At 42.2% G+C, this 21,050-nt stretch overlaps 1 protein-coding gene across 1 annotated transcript in view; it reads right to left on the bottom strand.

The window, feature by feature from the left end:
* The window catches only part of LOC111870377, a 206,653-nt gene that overhangs the window by 39,148 nt on the left and 146,455 nt on the right, over positions 1 to 21,050 (bottom strand). The window contains exon 6 of the transcript XR_004513653.1: positions 15,224 to 15,335. The gene's annotated coding sequence lies outside the window, so the exon portion shown is untranslated. The remainder of the gene's footprint in view (positions 1 to 15,223; positions 15,336 to 21,050) is intronic.

Below are 21,050 nucleotides of genomic sequence, written 5' to 3'. Positions count from 1 at the left end.
GTTTCGGCGAAAAATAAGCACAGACACGATCCCCCCATTCGGCGCTCATTTAATAAATAAGACACGGCAAATGAAAGCCTATTCAGACACCAGACTTCTTTCGGCTTACATGAGATGTGTGGTTCTCGTGGTGTGGGCTATGAAGCGCATGTCTTCTGGGGTGTGTCGTCGTGTACTCTAGTAGGCACGAGGAACGTGCTACTTCAATGTTCAGGACATAAAGGTAAAGTTCAAGTTGTCCTTGTGCATAATTAACTAAGCATTACGCCATGAAGATGTAAGATGAACTGGATGTATAGATCCACGCATTATTGGCCTCGGCATTAGTTGGAGGTGAGCGGCCAGCTTCACGCTCCAGCTGATTTACCCACTGGGGAAGAGGCCCCGGTACCTATCGGACAAGAACCTGGGTGGGCTCGAGTGCCGGTCTGGACAACATAGAGGGGAGAGAAATCTTGTCTTTACACAGTCTCGAAATGCGGCCTCTCAGCCAATCGCTATATCGACTGAGCTATCACGGCCGAAGGTAGCCGAATGTGAAGAGTGGAAAGGGCTTAGGGAGACACAAAGGGCCGGAACTGGGACCCTGACAAAAACGACAGAAGAGGAACAACGAAGGAATAAGTAATTTAGACTCTTCTTGCAAGAGTAAACAGATGAAAAAAAAAAAAGCGGTTTTCGGTGACCAATTACCATCACAGGGAGGTCAGGAGAAAATGAATAAGTGAATGGGCCTAAAAGATTCCATTTCACTACTTTCAGAAAATGACCCTTGGGGGATCTTCGCATTCTTTCACAGTTCTTTCTGCCCTTATCGGTTCGCTATGGCAGTCCTTCCCCCAAACGTCCATACCACACAGAGGGGCATAAAATGTGAGGGGTCCATAAAAATGTATTGTAACATCTTTGGGTGACTATAGACGGGGTTTGAATAGGTAATTGGATTTGCTGAACATTTACAGATCACAAATACAAGTGACTTATAGCGCTATCACTAATTCACGCACTCTACAGTTCCCTGTAGCACACACTACGAGTAAAAGTCTTCTCAGTCTGTTGCAATCTTCACCGGTTGTCGCCTGTTAACGGCTTCCAAAGCCGTAACTTCCTCAGCTTCTGTGTTCACGCCCCATTTGGAGCTCATGACCAGATATTTATTACTGTTTAAAATTTACGGTCTCTGACGAGAGGACGGGTCTGCCTTTTGTATATGCTGCTGACCCTTGCCAGCGCAGTGTTTCTCTGGTCCGAGTCCATTGGGGCTCGCGACCATATTTTACTGTCTCAGATTTGAGGTTTACATTTTCGTCGCCTCCTAAGACTCGCAGGGTCTCGGTGGAGGTATTCGACCCCGCCTCCACACGGGGGTAGAACTCTCTCTCATAACAGCATCTGCTCCTCCTTATATAGCTTTGACCCGAACCGCACAGAAAATGCCTCTTCCAAAAATGCTACTGTTGCGTCACGAATCTATTGCTCGGATTGCGTACAGAACACTATTCCTGGGTTACTGTTTACGGCCATTGCCAAGCCACGGCAAGTGTTTACAGGGTCATTATTAAGTAACGGGTCTACATGCTACAGTATACACAAAGTTCAGCCACCACTGCCTTTGACTCTCCTGCCACTCGATAAAGTGGCTCTGGCATTCATGTGACTAGCACCATCTTCTGAGAGAATATCCTACTACACATTTTACATTCCATTTCGGTTGAAGTTTGTGGTTATGTCCGAAGATAACCTCTACTAAACTAAAAGTTTTAGGTCCTCTTTTTATTTTCACGGCTTAGTTTTCTATACTGAAGATGGAGGCAGGACGCTCCTCTGAAATGTCGGTAAGCGCCTGCCAGACTACACGGCTCCACATAGATGGGCAGTAATCTTAACAAGTAAGACCATGTTTTGCAGATGGCAGAATGTTCTCTCTGCAGTAAGACTAAGCCTGCTGTGTAGATGCCATCAGTTAGAACAGACAGCGATTGGGCAGTGTGATGGATCGCGTCTATAATTCATCACGGTTGGTTGTGGTGGTTTGCCAAGAACTAGGGACATTACTAAGGACACACAGCACAGTGACAGCAGGAAAGTGAACTGAAATGCCATTCACTACAGGGCGGTTCCGAATTTAGTAAGGCTGGTACAGATTTATCGAGTGAGGACAGCTTATGAAGGATATTTGTTTCTCACTGCCGTGGCTATGAACAGTTCTATCTTCTGGGACATAACTCAGTATAGACTGCTGCAAAGAGACGTTTCGGACGGACATGTCGCACCCATCTTCAGGACTGAAGAATAAGCCAAGCAAGAAATAAATACGAATTTGTACTTGCTACATGCTTCACACTGGTTCCTTGCTTGGCTTATTCGTCGACCCCGAAGATGGAGACGATATATTCTTCCGAAACATCCGCTGACTTTCAATGGAATATACCGCGTTATATCATAGAAAACAGAACTGTTCAAGGATAGCTCAGTCTATTAAATAAAAACAGTTAATAGCCAAAGGACTGGTCTTCGATTCCAGACGGGGAATTTTATCGTCGCTAGAGGGTCCAGGACGATCCAGAGGGCATCGGTGTCTCTTTCCCTAAAGCAAGATCGAGGACAAATCATTCTAACTCCATGGAAGAAAGTCCTTTATGAGAAGTAACGATCGCTCAGCTAGTGAATATATTTCCTGCTATTTATGGAGCCAGAAGATTTCCTGCCGTGCTCACAGGGGCCTATCACTTAAGAAGTTAACTCCACTGAGTAAAATCTTTTTTTTTTCAGAAACTGATACTCGCTGAGCTATTTTTACCCTTTCATGAAACCCGAAAGTTCACTGCCGCATTCACAACGGTCTGCCATTGCACCGTGTCCTCGACCAACTGGTTCCAGTCCATACCTTCGCACTGTAACGTACGTGGGGTGACCATAGACGGGGTTTGGATTTGTGACCGGATTTACTGGTCTCTTTGATACAGCGTGACTGCGCTTTACAAATCATTGTCATACACAGACTAGTGTTCTCAGTCTGTTATCGTCTTCAATAGCCGATGCATGACAGCGGCTTCCAACCGCATACGTTCCCCATCCTCTGGGTTCCCGAACTATCCCCGGCCGGAGCTACCAGCTTCTAACAGCAACAGCTCACAACGACTGAGCAGCAGCAGTCCCCTAATTCACTAACTCCACTGACTGACTCTTCCACTATGTTGTCCTCTTTCTAACATCTCGGCACGGACAGCGTAGAAAACGCCGCTCCATATTCTGGCTCCCCGATTGCGTATTCATTGGACACAGTGTCAATGTGTCAGACTGCAGAAAAAGGTGAAGTTGTCCCTTTGCTTACCTAGTTAAGCACTACGCCATGGTGACGTATGGAGGAGTGGCTGTATAGATCCACGTATTCTTGATCTCGGTATTATTTGGAGTTGAGTGGTCAGCTTCACCCACTGGTCGCTTTACTCTGGGTACCCATCGGATAGGAGGCTGGGTGGGCCCCAGAACCGGTCTGGGCGACGTGGAGAAGAGGAAAACTTAGCCCCTATCGGGACTCGAACTCCGACCCATCGGCCGTCTGTCCGTAGTCGCTGTACTCACTGTGTTTTCCCGTTCTGTTTCCTCCTATAGCTTCCAAGGTAAGTGTTATTTCCTTCCCTGGTAATCAAATTTCAAGTACGTAGAGCTGTCCTGCTCTTGCGGACGCTGGAGAGTGTGATTACGTATTCATGTCTCCGTGGGTTTAGTGTGAATCCTCAGTGTCCCAAGTTTTACGCGTGTTTCAAAAACCCAATTCTTGCTTTGGACTTTTGCCCTTCCACTCTTCCCCATGTGCGAGGGATCTCGACAGAACCCAGTTAAGTACGTTAGGACTTGCACACGGTTCACTCACATCTAAATAGGATACCGAAACAGTTTGCATTATTTCACTGCGAAACCAAAGCTCCAAGACTCAACGGCACTTTAAGAGGCAGAAAGAGGTCTATGTTAGGAACTACAGAATGTTACACTTCCCTTTGCATGCTATGCACTATGTATCTTGCTTTAAAGCATTGACCTTGAAATACGTTATCTGTTAGAAGACCAGTTAAAGATTATTTCTCCGCCATATCTGAACTGTTAAAGCAACTATCAGCGGTTTGTCAATAATAGACATTACGCTTTACCGTGGAAATGTAGAACTAGCCACAAATTAAAGTATTTTTAAGTATGAACAAGAAGTTATGGGAAGAAGAAATCTCTACTTCCTTTGATACGACGCGGACAGCATAGAAAACGACACTTCAACAATTACTCCTTCCGCGGGAAAGTGTCTATGAAGCCGTTGCCTAGCAACGACAGCGGATACACGGATAGATGAATTTTACGTATTTAATATTTTTATTTTCATCCTATTGGTTTTCATACGCTGACATGAACAACACACCACCCGGACACAATATAGTCACACCCATTAAGAAACAAGTTCATAAACTTAATGGAAAAAGAGTGAGAAGTCAAAGTGCACAGAAAGTGGCGGTTCTCCTTCACAGTAACAGACGTACTGAAGATAGATGTCTCTGCCTTCGTCAACGTACACATAATAAAGCATTTTCATAACATCGCCATGTCACGTCTGTTGTCCTTGTGAGACAAGTCAAAGCTTCCCCTTGTCTGAGCTGCAATGCAGCCTATTCACACAAACAAAGGAATAAAATGGTGTGTTACTTTCAGCCAATCCAACAGCGCATAGAAATCAGTCTTGAGAAAATATGATGCGAGAAAGAGAACATTTGCATTTATAAATCCGTGGGATATTTTGGAAAACCTGATTGTGTGTGAACCTAGTCATTCGTATGAATTAACATAATGATTTTGTGAACAATGACGATTATTTTCATGAAGTAAAATTTATTGTGTTGGGTCTAACGATGTAGCGAAATATATTATAAAAGCATAAACAATTTAGTCGGAACAACTTGAGATAAGAGGATAATATTAAAACGGATTTTAAAGGACTATTGTGGGAGGGTATGGACTGGATTCATTTGGCTTATAATAAGGATCAGCGATGGACTCTTGTGGACAAGAGTGAAAATTCTCTTTACATAAAATGCAGGGACTTACTTAACTACCATTCGCCGAGGGTGACATATTGGCCAGGTGTCTTGCCCTATTCCGTGGTATACGAATGAATCACCTAGCGATTCTTTCCGCCGCTATGCATACTGGTATATAACTTGACTGCTGCAAGCTCCAACTTGAAATGAAGATCCGACAACAGTGCTACATTCTTCCGCATGAGATTGGGCTTGCTACGTTACAGGCAGGAGGGGTCAAGGATCTGAAATATTCTTGTTCTTCTGAGAGTGAATAACTTAAAAATATATAGTTTAATATAAAAATTCCGTGGCTTTAGTCCGCAAGCGAATTATACCGACCGAGAGACAGCAGCTTGTCGGCGAAGTTAGTGCCAACTTTTGCGGATAGAGGGTGTCGCGTATTCAGCGCAACGGATTCCTACGGCCGTTATCTCGGTTCTCTAGACCGGATATATTTTAATATACCTGATATTAATATCTTCTAGGGAAGATGGAGTTTCTTTAATTCGTTTGTTCCTTTTCCAATTGACCATTCATGGAGCTGTCATTTTGTCTTCAAAGCAGCTACTGTTGATGAAACCAGATTCTTAGGCTTTTGTTGAGACATTTTGAGCAGACGCATCTCTCGATTGGTTAAAATGTAGCTTGAAATCCAGGGTTAACGTTTCGAGGCACAAAACTGTTATATATATTTAGTTCCCACATCACAGCAAACATACTATGTCTACATTATAAGGACCAACTGATTAATGCTGTTTAAGGAAACAGACTGGGTTTGCTTAGGTCAGGCTGTGGGGGAGAATTATTTGGACCCAACAGGAATGAAATAATAAAATGCTGCAGAGAATTGCATAATCAGATTCATAAGCTACAGCCCTCACAAAATGTAACTACACTGATACAGACAAGTAGGATAAAAAGGGCAGGGCATGTAGGGCATGTAGCACGGATAGTAAAGAAGAGGCATGTTTATAAGATTCTGTTATGGAAATCTAAAGGAAAGAGACAAATGGGAAGAACTAAACTTAGGTGGGAAGCAATTATTAAAGTGGAACTGACAAAAATACGAGGAAGGGTATGGCCTAGATACATGTGGCTCAGAACTGAGATTACTGAGGGACTCTTGTGAACAAGGTAATGAACATTCAGGTTCCACGAGTTACGAGTTTCCTTCGTAGCTGAGTAACTGTTGGCTTCTCAAGAGTGACTCCACTCCATTGAGTTTACAAGATATTTTTAATGTCTTTTTATTGCTAGTGGGGTGGGAGTAAGTCCCTTGTACTGCGGCCACTTCTGGCCTATTGTACCAGCCCCACATGATAGGTGAGGGTGATTGTGGAGCAATTGGTGGAATGAAGATTGGCAGGGGAACCCGAAGTACTCGGAGAAAACCTGCCCCAGCGTCACTTTCTCCACCACAAATCCCAATTGACCATACCAGGGATCGAACCCGGGCCGCTGCGGTGGGTAGCCAGCGAGTAACCACTTGAGCTGTGGAGCGGCTGGTTAATGCTGGTCCTATATATAGTAATCATTACAGCTAAGAGTCTGTGGCGACCGTATATTAATACAACTATTATGTTTCCTGACATTATCCATCGTCCTGTATTTTTCTAAAACACCGTACTGCTCTTTATTTAAAACACACGACGTTTCGGACACTCGATTCTGTCTCCGTTTTCAGGTGGAACTTGCTCAGTTGGGCCCAATTGATAGAGCTTTAAACGTTTAATTGTGCACATGTTAATAAACAAACAAACAAACAAACAAACAAACTTTGATACGTGTCAGGAATCTGTTTAAAGCCTCTTTGTTTACTTCAGCCTTCTTCGTCGGCTCTTCTGTCAGCTGAACATTTGGATCGTTAAGATTGCAGATCTGGGGAACGTGACACTTTGTAGATTGATGAGAGACACCAATTCACACGGTGTCACCTCCTAGAAGACTGTAATCTTAATATTCACGGCAGTGAGAACATAAAATCTCACTTCCTTCGTTGTGTAATTACATAAAGTGCAATTCAAAATTAATAGGAACGATGGATTGATTACGGCTTTAAATAACTTTCACACAAGAAAACGAAAAAAATGTCATCAGTTTCGTAATGGAACTGTGGGTTTCCTTTTGTAAACCGAGCACTTCTCACCCAAATTGATTTTGTACTCATTTTAATTCGGCTTCATACGTATTTAGTAGAAGACAGAAAACGGAAACGCAGTGCTGGAGAGGCAACTTCTCCGACACCTTTCTGCAGCAGGTCGTCTATATATAATATTGCAGGCGTTTCCTACGCCAAGATACCCTTGCTAACGTATTTAATTACTTAGCGTGCACCGAAATAGAGTAATGCAGTAATAAAAGTAACAGTAGTCCTGTATTTAAATAATTTAATGTACTATGATGTGAATTGCTAAACAAAGTAACGCCATTTCTATTCAACATATATCTTCCATACTGTTACAAAACCACGGGTATTCTAAATAGGGTGCATCATGTCCAGTCATCTACAGATTTACGTGACAAGTGTCCTCTTGAAAAGCACCTCGCAAATTAAAAACGCAGCCTGTCACAGTAGCCGAGCGGTCTAAGGCATGCACTGTCTTCGCTCGCTTGGAAACCGGGATCGTGGGTTCGGATCTGTTTCCTGTGAGGAACGAACTGAATTCTTATACACTACCGGTCACGGTAGCCGAGCGGTCTAAGGCATGCACTGTCTTCGCTCGCTTGGAAACCGAGATCGTGGGTTCGGATCTGTTTCCTGTGAGGTACGAACTGAATTCTTATATATTATTCTTATACACTGCCGGTCACGGTAGCCGAGCGGTCTAAGGCATGTACTGTCTTCGCTCGCTCGGAAGCCGGGATCGTGGGTTCGGATCTGTTTCCTGTGAGGTACGAACTGAATTCTTATATATTATTCTTATACACTGCCGGTCACGGTAGCCGAGCGGTCTAAGGCATGTACTGTCTTCGCTCGCTTGGAAACCGGGATCGTGGGTTCGGATCTGTTTCCTGTGAGGTACGAACTGAATTCTTATATATTATTCTTATACACTGCCGGTCACGGTAGCCGAGCGGTCTAAGGCATGTACTGTCTTCGCTCGCTTGGAAACCGGGATCGTGGGTTCGGATCTGTTTCCTGTGAGGTACGAACTGAATTCTTATATTTTATTCTTATACACTGCCGGTCACGGTAGCCGAGCGGTCTAAGGCATGTACTGTCTTCTGTCGTTTGGAAACCGGGATCGTGGGTTCGAATCCCACTCAAGGCATGGATGTTTGTGTGAGTTTTTCTGTGTCTGTGTACAGGTAGAGGCCTTGTGACGAGCTGATCACCCGTCCAAGGAGTCCTACCGAATGTGTAAGATCTAGAAAAACCGAAGTGAATGGAGAAGTTCATGGAGGTAGGCCTAGGCCCACTGGGGCTGTAGTGCCAAGAAAAAAAAAATTAAAAACGCGTACATCAAGAGCTGCGATTTCATAAGGAATTAAGGGAAATGAAGGGGTTGTGAACATGGGGCAATCTAACACAGACGGTTATAAATATATGAAGTAAAATATTTCATTAGGTCGTTATTTCGTTTTAATTAAGATTTTATATCATCGCTGCGCGCAGCTACGCATGCGCATTTTCTACTGTCTTGAACGTCACGCAATCACCGCCATTTTTACTGGTAACTGATTGCGTAATCGAGATGAACTGAAAACCAAAACTATGTAAATTAAAAAGTGGTAAAAGTTCAATCGCATTAAACGGACATCGCGTAAAGATAAAGTTGTCCCTATGCTTAACTAATTAAGCACTGCAACATGAAGGTGTGTGGGGGAGTGGATGCATATATCCACGTTTTCTTGACTTTGACAGCACAGGACGCTTTACCCCCAGGGATACAGCCCCCGGTAGACATCGGATAGGAGGCTGGGTGGACCCCAGAACGGTTCTGGAAGACGTGGAGACAAGAAAACAAACGGAAATCGCGCAAATAGAGAAATGATTGCAAGACATAAAAAAATGTTGTGTGTTCGTAAGACAAAGTTGCATTCGTTTCGCCAAGTATCTCTTCCTGTTTTTCTGTCTGTACAGGTGTAACAACTGAGGAAGCGCCAAAAGGTTTCCGTGAAATTTAAAACTCGCGAAGTTTTTTTTTTTCAGTGCCTCTTCCAGCCCATTCAGGCCCCAGGCCTTTTATTCTGTTCCGTAATCATTCTTCATAAACAGTAGGACTCCTTGGACGAGTAATCAGAACATCGCAAGGCGCTATCTAAACACAGGACAACAGAAACACAGAATAAATGCATAAACACTCCAAACACCTGTGACTTAAGTAGGATTCGAACCCACGATCCCAGTATCCGAGCGAGCAAAGACAGTTAATGCCTCAGACCCCGCGGTCACTGTGACAGTTGGGGAAGTTACCTAAATATATAGAAATATTTGAATTTTGGTTGAAGTCAAACAACAACAACAACAACAACGGATTCTTTATAAAAAAGTCTGTATGTGTTTCAGCGCGCAGTTTGAGCAACTCGCTAAATATATATGAGAACGAAAAAGTGACTCAAAAATTTTTGTAGAGCAGAGTGGAACAATATTTATACGCAATACTTGTTCTCCAGCAGATTTTCAAGGTCATTATGCAAAATTAATTTTTGTGCTGTCCAGACGCAGTAACAGAGTAAAGGCACCGAACCGTTGCGCTGTGCATACATTTGCTAACTCGTTACTGTCCCCTACGTGGCATGCATACATCAACTCGCGAATAATTATAAAAATCACGTTTCATAAAACTGAATCATATTAACAATAACGTGTGCCATCAACTTTCAACAAGACTGTTCATATTCTCCTATTACCGCCCATTTTGAAGCAATATTCACACGCTGTTCTCACACGTTAGTGACTAGACCAGAGGATTTCACTGTACGTCAGAGTCAGAGTTACTTTACGACTAGAGTTTTACCGCCAAACAGTTCGTCTTGGCGCCAAGCCCCTTGAGACTCACGATCACAATTTTTTTGAACTGAATACTTGCGTTCATAGTCCTTATATAACAACCTCTCTGCTGAGAGGATGGGTCTGTAGTTTACAACTGCTGCTGGCCCTCGCCAGTACGGCCATCCTCAGGTCATACTCCCGCGGTAATCGTGACAATTTACTCTCTAAAATTCGAGACTCCCACAACCTGGAGGGCCAGGTTCCCGTATTTATATCAACAAGGAACAGGGTGGCCCAATTATACCCCAAGACACTGGTTTCGGTTTTCGTCGCCTCCTACGACTCGCAGGGCTACGGTGGAGATAATCGGCCCCGCCTCCACAGGGGACACTCTTTAGGCAAGTCCACATTACTCGTGCTCGTGCGCGAGTAATGTGAACGATATGACAAGTCACGATACAAGTAAATTTTAAATTTCTCTGTCATCCAAATGCCGGCCTCTAGATAAATGATTACTCCTATAAGATGAATGTTTTTCTAAATGTAAATACCTCAGGAGATTGAACTCTGTTAATGCTTGCTACCTTTCAGTCCAGAACCTTCTGTCTTCTGGGCTGCTGTCCAAAAACATAAAAATTAGAATATACAAAACTATAATTTTGCCTCTGGTTGTGTATGGGTGTGAAACTTGGTCTCCGACATTAAGGGAGGAACACAGACTGAGGATGTTTGAGAACAGGGTGTTGAGAAGAACATTTGGACCGAAGAGAGATGAAGTGACAGGAGGTTGGAGAAAACTACATAATGAGGAGCTTCATAACTTGTAATCTTCTCCAAGTAAAATTAGAATGATCGAGTCAAGGAGGATTAGGTGGGCAGGGCATGTGGCACGAAAGGGGGAGACGAGGAATGCGTATAGGATATTGGTGGGAAAGCCAGAAGGAAAGAGACCACTGGGAATACCAAGGTGTAGGTGGGTGAACAATATTAAAGTGGATCTTAGAGATATAGGATGGGATGGATTGGATTGATCTGGCTCAGGATAGGGACCAGTGGAGGGCTCTTGTGAAGACGGTAATGAATCTTCGGGTTCCATAGAATGCTGGAAAATCCTTGAGTAGCTGCAAAATTGGCGGCTCCTACAGAAGGGCTCAGCTCCATGAGTAAGTAAGTACGAGTATATCATCATCATCATCATCATCATCATCATCAGTAATCTGTCAGACGACAGGTCCACAGTCTCTTCCAAAACAATTTCTCCACTTAATGCGATCTAGAGCTTTCTCCTTCAAATGACAGTATCCTCTTCTGTCCCCAAGGTCATCCAGCATCTTCTTACGTCTTCTTCCTCGTTTTCTTGTCACTTCTATCCGCCCCTCTATCTTTCCTTCAATAACTTCTTTTCCGCGTAAGATATGACCAATCCAATTAGCCTTCCATTTTCTTATTTCGTGCAGGATATTCCTCTGCTCACTGACTCTAATTAACACTTCTTAATTTCTCACATAATCGGTCCAACTGATCTTCTCCATCTTTCTCCAACACCACATTTAAGTAAGTATATATCTCATATAAATTTATAACGAAGTGAAGTCCATGTTAGTGATACAAACAATGTTTCATCCCAAAATATACCACCACACGGCAGCGTTTACACGGATGCATTGCACAAACCACAGAATGTGTTTTGTATGGAACAACTGTGCAGTTAGGGGAAGGTGAACGGAAGACAAGGACGCCGCTGTTTGCCACGGAAGAAAGGAATACGCCATGTTCTGTGAACTTTGTTCAGTGTTCGGAAGGCATTGCTTGGTAATCGTTATAATGGGGATATACGTATACAACTAGTCATAAAGGATTTTGTTGGCGGTACATTACACTGAAGTTTATTGGCTTTCTGGGCTTTGTCCAACGTCTTGTGCAGTGTCTCTCTACAAATGGGACGCGCCCCACTGGTAGGACCTGACGCTCGACTAGGTGGGACATAATGTCTCGCAACATTTCGTGAATAATATGTTATTAAAATGTACAAAATTGTATAAATACGCTTCTTGGAAATGTCCTTTATCTTTGTAGGGTATCCTGCAATGTTCAGAAGTAGGGATAGCTCAGTCGGTATAAAAATGAGCTACAGGTTGGACGGTCGTAGATCGAATCCCGGCAGAGGTAAGATTTTTCTCTTCTCCACAACGTCCAGACCGAATCTATTACTCACCCAGCTTCATATCCAGTGGGTACAGGGGCTCTTTTCCGGGAAGGAAAGCCGCTGGGGCGTGAAGCTGACCACTCACTTTCATCTAGTACTGAGGTAAAGAATAGTGAAGGTACACTTCCACTCCATTTGTGTTGTTCTGTGTGCAACGGGCTGATCCCCCATCCAAGGAGTCCTACCGACTGTGTATGGATTAAGAAACTGAAAAAGCGGGCAAGTCCACAAGGGCTGTAGAGCCATAGATGGATGGATATTTCCAATCCCCCAAACGTCTTCATGGCATAGTGCTTAATTAAGCACACGAGCAACTTTACCTTATTTTATCTTACGAAATTGTCAGTAGCTACATTATTGTCACGTGTTAAGTGTTTAGGTTCGTAGTCAGCTTTACTGGACACTTTAAAAATCACTATCACACACAGACCAGTGTTCTCAGTCACGGTCTTCACTACGTTGCTTGGTAACGGCTTCCAACGGCGGACGTTGCCGTTTCTCTGAGTTCCCGAACTGTCCCCGACCTCAGCTATTGCAACTCCTAACTGACTGCCTGCAGACTCTCTCTCAACTCTTCTCTAGACTCTCGGTCGGTTGAATTGCTACTGGCCTTCGCCAGCACAGTTATTCCTGGTTTCAGTATCCTTGAGATCCGTGATAAAAAAAGTAAAGCTATCCCTGTAGCACACCGTGAAGGCCCATAGATTTGTGAGACGAGGGTCCCACATTATCTAGACAATCGGCTCAAAGATGGCGGTAAGGTTGTCAGCCTTACGCGCCGCCCGCGCTTTACTCCCCAGGAAAATTATTTAAATAATTCCTGGTACTCATTTTTGTTAGAGGCTGAGTCGACCCCAGGGCCATAGTGCGGCTGGAAGGATTAGGTCAATTGAAAAAAATCCAGTGACCTCATCGGGACTTGAACCCGCGACCTTCCGGCTTGTAGCATAGTACTTTGCTGCGGACACCACACAGTTGCTGAATGCGGTGCGTAGTATTTTATCTGCAATGGAGCCAGAAGAAAGCGTAGCATTCGCCTCTCTTATTTCTACAACGGACGCAATTTGTGCGCTCGTGTAGACGCTGCCGAAATGTGATCTAACCTCAAAATTGATTTCAGTAACCTCACTGTAACATAGATCAGCGCTGCACCTACAAGACTAAGCGGTGTTGGAACCCAGAACACCACCATCTACACGTATACAAATTATATGAACTTTATTCTCGTTATAAAATATTAAAGTATACACAACATTTATTAAAGTGACTTCCTTCTGAAACGTAAAGCTATAATATGGCGGACGTGCGAAATTCACAGACAAACTTACGTTTTGGTTTGATGGCGATATATAATTAATCATTGGCGCTAGATATTAGAAATTTTGTATAATGACAGATAAGAAATATTCCTACAATTTCTAACGCGTCTTGCTGGTTTCTCACTTGGCTTCATCTACGAAACATTGCGTCCTTTAGAACACCGGACGAAGGACAAAGTCCAAAGACTCAATAATTCTGGAGATCTCGCTGAGATCGTTTCTTCCCTTGGGTTGTCTACTACACGATGTATGAATTACTCTGAAAACCCTTTTAAGCTATACACCCCTGTGTGTCATGAGTTCTTTTCAGAACTCGCCATTGGTCTAGAAATAAGCTAAAGAATGAAATATCTAGTAGGATGTTTCGTTCATACCAGGGTTTCAATTAGATGGGACTTCATTTACGCTCAGGAAGAGTCAAGATGGCAGAAATATTGGCTACAAAGCTGGAGAGTAAATAACAAGCCATTAAAAATAAAGCAGAAACATAAATCCCACTGAGAAACAGCCCTTAATAGCATTACACCAAGTTTACGCTGAATAAACTTCAGCTCTGAAAGACTAAATGGCAGAGCCTTTCAAACAATGAAACATCAGTGTTCATTTTTACCGCTGTTAAAACTTGGGAAACGGCTAATTATTCCGTTTCTAGAAAAGGATCTAACAAACTCTGCTCACAAAATTCCACAGAGCATTGCGTTACACAGTGTCAAATATATACTTCGAAAGCACTACGAATTTCACGCTTTAAGCGCAAACGAAATTGAATTGCAGCATAATGATCAAAACTTTCCTCTACGTACGAACAAAACTTCATAACATTCCCCGAAAACATTTCAGATTTCAGGTTCTCACGTCGGTGAATGACGGCCCTCTGCTATGCGATGCCATAGGGTTTGGTAGATACGTACCAACAAATTTAAACAGACTACATGACGTCATATGCCAAAGACAGTGTTCTTCATGCTCACTGTAGTGAGAACACCAGATCTACCGTGAATTCACAGTTCCAGTCATGAACTCCCAGGCTACTGAGCACTGCTCAAATCCTGAACAACTTATATGTATGACAATAACATACCAGGCCGTTGGTTTGGTATGCCCCCTCATTTCTTTGTTCTTATATTTCCTTCTTAAGGCGGGTTTACACTGGGGCATAGGGATTGACATGAACTGCTGACTTATGATGCTGAGTTACCCTAATTAAAGCATAAACTTAAACCTGGTGAAAACTAAACTTGCTTCATATAAAGGGAACTATCTTCTGGTATGTGATGCCGTGTAGTCCGGTAGAAATTAACGGACATTTAGGAGGAATGTACTCCCTGCATGTACAGAGTCCAAGCGTAACCCAAGCAACAAGCAAGCAGACTGTACCGAACTGCAAAAAACTCCTCACGTTCCAGAAGACAGTGTTCTTGGGTCACCGCCGTGAAGACCTCAAATCGAACACTGCCTATTGTAACTTCTGCATAATCCAAGTGTCTTAAAATTACGGAATGCATAAACACATTCCACCTTTTAGTCAATTAAAATTTCACCACCAGACGTTGGTACTACAGATTCTCAGAGTAAGCGTAATTGTCACGGTATTCGCAAGGTCAGCCTGTAAGTGCATGAAATTAATTTCAATCTCAAATCCAATATATGCAATTGGAATGTTTAAGATTTTAATAATATGCACACATTTACATACCAAAAGTATCTGTCCACGCTCGATCAGCCAAACCTCCAGAACGTCCAGAACTGTCCACTATGCCCGTACACACTTCCTCAAATGTTGAGGAGAATCACCACAAGAGGCTCTGCTGCAGCAAGAGCAAAGAATATTATCCGTAAAGAATATTTGTTCAATCACTGAATAATTAGGAAGCTCATTGCCACAGAAACACCACGAATATTTATACACTCTCAATATTTTTGTCGCCAAATCTGCATCCCTCACGTCTGTTGGCCTTTGGAAAACGCTGTTTTTCATACAAAAACTAAACAGCTAAAATGTAATATTATGTGGTCATTATCAACTATGTCCAGGGATTATGTCCTTCCGTCTTTCCCAACATATTCTGTGTCTTGTTTGACGTATGTATCTTCCTCCTCATGTGCTTTAATTCAGTATTTGTTTTGGTACTTACTTCAGTTCCAGCTATATGTATGGTTTATTATTTCGTATACTGAGTTAAGCTACAATTCTTGTCTAATTTATTTGGCATATTGTTTTGTCTTTTGGCCCCCTATTGCTAACCGAGGAAATTTTGTTTCTGTGGTATTTTACTTTAATGTTCTTCCTAATTATCCATGTTTCACAGCCATATTTAACCTTTATTATGATGCAGAACCTGAACCGGTCACGGTAGCCGAGCGGTCTAAGGCATGCACTGTCTTCGCTCGCTCGGTAGCCGGGATCGTGGGTTCGAAATCCCACTCAGGGCATGGATGTTTGTGTGCGTTTTTCTGTGTTTGTCTACAGGTAGAGGCCTTGCGACGAGCTGATCACCCGCCCAAGGAGTCCTACCGAATGTGTAAGATCTAGTAAACCGAACTGAAACGGAGAGTTTCATGGAGGTAAGCCTAGGCCCAAATTGGGGCTGTAGCGCCACAGAAAAAAAAATGATGCAGAACCTGTACTACATAGCATGGGATGGCAGGATGACAGAAGAATAGGAAAGAAATTGGAAGAAGGAGGTAGTGCTCTGTCGTAATATCCCGGAATTTGCATAGAGCGAAAGAGAAAAACCACCTCAGTGAAGACAGCGTTGCCCCGTCCAATATTCGAATAGACGACTTTCCAAATTCAGATCTAAAGCCCTACCAATACATCAGTCTGCATTTTTACTAAGGCTACAGCAATTTTGGCACTATCAGGATCTTATAAATTCTTAGTTGAGATTCTTTTGGGTGCTTTTTCTTTTTTCTCCATTCTAAATTATTTCATATTATTCCAAAGATAACCTGGTATACCTTTATTACTGGAGTCTGTACAGAGGCTACGATATGGGCTGGATGACTGAGCAATTGCGATTCGATTCCCTACAGGGTCAAATTTAGGGCCCAGCGATCCTCTTGTTCAGAGGGTACCAACTATTTCCCATGGAGTAAAGCAAAAGGGGCATACCCACTCACCTCCATTTAGTTCCAAGGTTAAGAACGTGTAGAGCTATACCTCCACTCCCCCACACGTCCTTACGGATGCTGCTGAATTAGACACAGGGATAATTTTGTATTTTACATTACTGTGGTTTATAGATACATAACATGGAAATAGGAGCTGATATATATAAGGTTATAATTCTACTGAAATGTAACCATAAAAATATCAATTTTATATTTAAATTATACAGTTTTAAATTTCACACACACATAATACATTAAACATATTACAATATTTACAATAGATATGTGTAGGCCAGAAGTAAACAATTAAAATAACACTTCATTTACAACTCAATTGTATCTAGCGGGAATTCTATAGAAGTGTAATTGTCCTTTAGTGTATCACAGTCTCAAGATAGAAAAATACCTAATTTGACATAACATTCGTTAATCTTTATTTTGAAATTTACACTTGAAAACACCGTATACGTTCGTCCTTCCAAGCTATCCAACATATTATGATTATTAATATAGGCGACATGTGGTACAGAAGTTATTCCAGGAAGACTTTCCGTCGGATGAGAGATAAGAATTTTTTTCTTTCTAATTCAAGAAATTACAATGGGAAAGAAAAAATAGAACCAGGTTGTTATAATTTCATGGAACTTATATAAAGACTGTACCCAAGAATTAGGCGTTAATATTAGGACCACGACAAAAAGTTTGTGTTTCAGGTTTTGCCCACCCTTGAGGTTTGAGGTTCTTATGCCGGGGACTGTGGAAATTACTGTTTCCAGAGATGTGACGCCGTGTAGTCTGGTGGACAGTTGAAACGTTTCAGGGGAACCTGCTGCCTCCATATTGAGTGTAAAAGGATCCTGAAAATGGAGGAGGTACGTTCCCCCGAAATGTTGACAGATATGTATCGAACTATACTGAGGCACAATCCATGTTACAGTAATATCTTTTGAAGGGTCAACCGACATTTCAGAGGGAAGTATTCCTTGTCTTCTGGGTTTAAGATTAAGTCAAGACATAAACCTGCAATCACCGAAACGTTTGTGGGATTTAAAGGATCACACTTCCTTATATCCCAAAAGATAGTATTCTTCATAGTCACTGCTGCGATTACCTTAAATCCTAAACAGCAATATTTTTTTCTTTTGTCATGTTCTAGATATTTGCATTCTTGTAAAATTTCAAGGTTTGTGCTCTAGAGTACTGGGTTATGAGATAGTTGGGAAGAGCATATAGTCTCCTTAAGCCATGAAAATATATTGTGACATGACGCCTGAAAGCCGGTTTAATGAAGCCAGAAAAGACGGCCATTGCAAAGTAAAGACTTGTCGCAACATGTTTATAGGACGAAAAGCTGGAAGAGTCCGTTGATAAGCAACGACTATGCAAAGAATGTGTTACCTTTACAACGGCGCGTTGAAACTCGTTTTCATGGCAACGGTGAACCACAAAGGAATGAACTGTTGTACCCGATGTTCTGTCTCCGGTCCGCTTGAAACCAGCTCAGGCCGAGATACAGAGACAGAGTTCGAGAAAAAGAGTTCCGGAGGATTGAGAATGGATGATTACAAACACATAAAAACAAACTCCGTGGTTGTAGTCCTCAAGCGAACTATACCGACCGAGTGACCGCCGCTTTTCGGCGAAGTTAGTGCCAACTTTAGCGGATAGAGGGTGCTGCGTGGTTAGCGCAACGAACCCCCACGGCCGGTAATTTCGGTTTTATAGACCGGAGTCGCTATTTTCTTGAAATAGCTCCTCAATTATCTTCACGAGGCTGAGTGGACCCCGTTCCACATCCACTACTTCACAGAAAATCTGGTAGAGCCTGGAATCAAACCCGGACCTCCGGAACTGTAGCCAGGAACTCTGACCATCAGACCATAGAGGCGATCGAGGATGGACGATTAAATAGTTAAAGTGCTGAAGACGTTATTTCATATATTATAGTTATAGCAATCTTGAGAGTGTTATAATTATTTGTAGTTATGACTCGTGAGCATCAAATAAATCGATTCACCAATGCAAACCCCGTCTACAGGTCACTAAAACATGTGACAATATGTTCCTTCAAAACATTGGTACCCATTAACCGATATACATGATTCATAGCACAGAAAACTATAAGTGGAACTCACAATTACTGACTTCCTGGACAGTACCCATCTTCCCGTTTCTTTTAGCTTAAAAACAACGTTTCGGAGGCTAGACTGTGCCTCCATTCTCAGGCAAAATACTACTCAGCAAGGCCTAATCGATAGAGTTAGTTCTTATCTCCGGGCATCAGAATCAACACATGACAGGACATATATAAACCAAACACAACATAAAGTATCAGTGAGAGTTAAGACAAACATTACAAAACTCTACACACATGAGGCCTTGCATCTATGTACTTATTTAAACTACTGCTAATAAGAGGACATTGGAATTTATCTCGTTGTCTCTAGTGTATGACTCAGCAAAACAAATACAACTCTTCTTAAGCTTGTAGCACTTTACTGAAACCACATTAACAGTCTGAAGCACGAAGAGAGAGACAGCAGTATTTGTCTGCACACCAGCAGCAACTGTTGGTACAACTGCCATAAGGTATCAGTACTTGCTCCAACAGCTTCTCAAGGTTTATTTCCCGTCAAAAAATGCGAATAAGGACATTTCGTTAATTCTGTCACAGTGGTATCTTCTTTTGTCACATCACACCACGCATGTTAATAGACCTAAATGTAAAAATTCCGTCTTCTTTTAATTTTGTTCATTTATTTATCTTTTGAGGGGCACGCGACACTATACTACAAGCCGGAAGGTCGCGGGTTCGATTCCCGACCAGGTCATTGGATTTTTAAATTTACCTAACCCTTCCAGCCGCACTGTGGCACTGGGGTCGACTCAGCCTCTAACAGAAATGAGTACCAGGAATCCTTCTGGGTGTATAGGGAGGCCGGCGCGTAAAGCTGACAACCTTGCCGCCATCTTTGAGCCGACTGTCTAGAAAATGTGTGAGCCTCGACGTCTCAGAAACCTACGGGCCTCCATGGCCTGTTACAGGATAGTTTTACCTTCTTATATTTGTCTTTTCTCTCTCTTTTCCCCCGCGTTCCTCATTTTATGTCTGTACGCTCCTTCCTATCTTCTTTGGCACTGTATTTCTTATGTAATTTCGTTGCAGAACTACATCCTGTGATATCTTCTGATCGTTAACAGAGATTTTTATCACGAAGTTTCATAAACACCTGTTCAGGAGATCGCTGCGGTATATTCTGAGTAACGTTTCGAAATTCAGTTCACACTTCAGAAGACACAAAAAATTCGACATTATGAATATTCGCCGTTTAATGTTGTTTAAGGGAAATAATCATTGTTTATTCCGAGATTCATAGGAAATACTGAAACACACTGTGGTAAAATGGTGAGTTTCTTTAATTTTGAAGTAGGTGGTACATATAATAGCCACTATTCTTGAAAGGGTTCAATCACAAAACGAAATTTTATTTATTATAGGATTCCGACGATGGTGTATAACACACTGATATACTGGGTTTCTGGACTTTATCCATCGTCCTTGTTTTTAAGATAACAAATAAAAACACGACGTTTCGGAAACTGGATCTGTTTCCGTCCTCAGGTGAAGGAAAATACCTATTCAGTTGGGTCCGTTAGAAAGAGCTAGCCTCAATCACTGCTTCACATGAGGACGGAAACAGATCCAGTTTGCGAAACGTCATGTTTTTATTTGTTATCTTAAAAACCAGGACGATGGATAAAGTCCAGAAACCCAATATATCATAAATTTTATTTGCTTCTACTATCGTTTTATATACAAATGGGTGAATAGGTGAACTTCATAAATAAGTGGAAAGAGAAAATTAGTGTTACTTTTTGAAAAATCTAATAAAAAATTTGTTGCTAAGATTACTTAGTATTATCTTTGTAACTTATTCATTTCCGCATTTGTAGAGAAGCTGTAAATACTCGCATTTCCTCTGTGTATCATAAGTGCGCTCTAAAAATTTATAGAAGAAAAAGAAGATAAATTCAGCGTACTGTCTATAAAGCTTCACAAAAGTGTCAAGTTCTGTAAAGTCTTCCGAATAATAGGAACATTAACAATATTACGAACGGAACAGCAGACTACATTAACCCTTGCTCACGATAAGTAATTAGTCTGACATGATAAGGAGAGCAGTTGGTAGCAGACAGAGCTATCAGCTCAGGCATTTGGGCTAAAAGTGACGAGACCTCAGGAGAATTATGCCAAGAACTATCGGAGCAGCGTAACTGAGATCCCGGACAGGACCAGGCACATGAAGTCCTTATCTCAGTTGCTACTGACCTAGTTCACTGAGCATTTTGTTGAGAATGGTCAGTTCTAAAACAACGGACAATGTACGTATGCCAATTTTGGCGAGAGG

Source organism: Cryptotermes secundus, unplaced genomic scaffold, assembly GCF_002891405.2.
Source record: "Cryptotermes secundus unplaced genomic scaffold, Csec_1.0 scaffold938, whole genome shotgun sequence".
Taxonomy (NCBI): Eukaryota; Metazoa; Arthropoda; class Insecta; order Blattodea; family Kalotermitidae; genus Cryptotermes; species Cryptotermes secundus.
This window is presented reverse-complemented; position numbering and strand designations above follow the sequence as displayed.